This window comes from Oenanthe melanoleuca, chromosome 14, assembly GCF_029582105.1.
Source record: "Oenanthe melanoleuca isolate GR-GAL-2019-014 chromosome 14, OMel1.0, whole genome shotgun sequence".
In the NCBI taxonomy this organism is placed as follows: domain Eukaryota; kingdom Metazoa; phylum Chordata; class Aves; order Passeriformes; family Muscicapidae; genus Oenanthe; species Oenanthe melanoleuca.
The window spans coordinates 2,146,205-2,148,348 of NC_079348.1; the positions used below are offsets into that span (position 1 = coordinate 2,146,205).

The following is a 2,144-nucleotide window of genomic DNA, read 5'->3' on the forward strand; positions in this document are numbered from 1 at the left end:
GCAGAATTTCATCTTAACCTCTCAGGATGGATGCAGGGCAGTGCTGCCAGGGGTGAGTCAGGGTATTTTCAGGTTTAAGTTCAGGGATATCTCTGAGTTGGTCCTGCTGATGGACCTGACTCCTGTGTGGGGACAGCTCAGGGCTTTGTAACCTTTGTGCCTGGCCCTTAGTCTGGGAGTGTTCAATACAAGTGTTGGGTCCTTGCTCTTCTCTGGCTATCCTGTGTCAGGAAAACAATGCAATGAGGCTGGTAGCTTGTGTTATAGTTTGAGTTCTCTACGTTAGTTCTTTTTTATTTTGGAAAAGGTCCTGTCATTATAACTGGTGTTGCACAGGTGAGATGAAAAAACTGGTGACCCAACTGCCACTGCTGAGGGACAGGCTGTGCTCTTACTCCCTGTCTGTGTGACACATGGCTGATGTGAATGATCTTGGGTACACAGGCTTCTTTTGGTGCTCAGGAGAAATGTCTCTGTGGCCAGGCACAGAAACATTTCAGGGGCAGAGGCTGAGCTCAGCTGTGACAGGGCAGAAAAGCACTTTTCAGGAGGCTGTTGGTACCTTGTGGTGCCTGGGCAAAATAATCTGTGGGACTGAGCAGCCTTCACAGTAAGGAACATTTTGTAATGAGTGTTCCATGCAGCTCCTGCATACACACACATATATATGCTTGGAGACTGCTAAAGCTGACTCTGCCTAAACTTTTCTGCCTGAGCAGGTACAGGTGATTTGATGTATGAAGCCCATTCAGGTCTGCCTACCTTCTCTCCCTCCTGAACCCCTCCTGCTGCTCTGCAGTCAGCTCCCTCTGTTCTTACAAAACCCTTCATCCTGAAAAGGCACTGAACTGAGGGTGTGAAACTGCAGCAGAACTAGAGGGTTTATTCATATTTACATGTGTGTGCTGTTATTCCTCAGTACTTGTAGGCAGTGAATGAAATTTTTAGCAAGACTGCAATGCTGCAGCCCCTCACAATGAGAGTGCTGAAACACTGGCACAGTGGATGGTGGATGCCTTATCCCTACCAACATTCAAGGTCAGGTTGGATGGGGCTCTGAGCTACCTGATCTGGTTGAAGATCTCCCTGCTCAATGCAGAGGGTTGGACTATCCAACCTTTTTTAGACACTTCCAACCCCAACCAAACTATTCCTTGATTCTATGTTCAGCAGCTCCCTGAAAAGAGAGCTGGCACTGACGTGTGCTGGAGGGACACGCTGTGGGAGGTGCCAGGAAAAGGACTGAATGATGCTGGGCTCCAGCAGGTTTATTTTCTCTATCCTATTTAAATTAACTGCCACAAGGACAGAATTAAGCTGCATTAAGGCTTTGTGGCCTTACCCTAGAGAAGCTGATTTTTTTTTCTCAAAATACAGCCTTTCAGTTGTAATTAAGTGGTGAAAATAACATTAATTATTTAAGAAAACTCACCAGACTTTCAGGCAAAATGTGGCAGAGGCTCCCAGGGGCACATTCATGGAGCATCAGCAGCTGAGTGCACAAACCCGTTTGCACAAGTGTACTGAGTACTGCCTTGCTATAAGCAAAAGAACAGTCCCCCAGCCATAAACTACTGACTATTGACTTTGTAAATTCACTGAGCAGTGGCTTCGCAAGGGAAAATTAGAATTTTAGAACTGTTTATCGGCCTTCAGAGGAGGCGCCCGGGCGATGCCACGCGTAGCGCGCAGGCGGCTGTGCTGCTCCGTGGCATCCACGTGGCAGCGGGCGCGGCGAGGGGAGCTCGGGCACAGCCGCTCCCGCCCGTCCGTCCGTCCATCCGTCCCTGGGTGCATCGCAACGCTGCAAGTGCCGCTGCTTGGAAACGGGCTGAAAAGGATCCCCCGCGTTTTATTTTTCGGGTAGAAGGGGGGTGTGGGCACAGAGGCTGCAGGCATAGACGGGTGTGGGAAAGAAAGAAAAAAAGCTGGTCTGGCTAAAAGTGTTGCCAAAACGGAACGCTGTCGGGGTGGTAGCGTGGCCGAGCGGTCTAAGGCGCTGGATTAAGGCTCCAGTCTCTTCGGGGGCGTGGGTTCGAATCCCACCGCTGCCAGAATTACTTTTTTGAGCCTCAAACCGGCGCCTTCGCCCCCTGGCGGCGGCGGCGGCGGCGGCCGGGAGAGCATTGTGGGTAGGAGGAGGC

General features: G+C 50.7%; 1 non-coding gene across 1 annotated transcript; it reads left to right on the top strand.

The window, feature by feature from the left end:
* The first annotated feature begins 1,972 nt into the window (after positions 1-1,972).
* On the top strand, positions 1,973-2,054 carry TRNAL-AAG (transfer RNA leucine (anticodon AAG)). The gene has a single exon. It is a non-coding gene; the product is annotated as a tRNA-Leu (tRNA).
* The last annotated feature ends 90 nt before the right edge of the window (positions 2,055-2,144 follow it).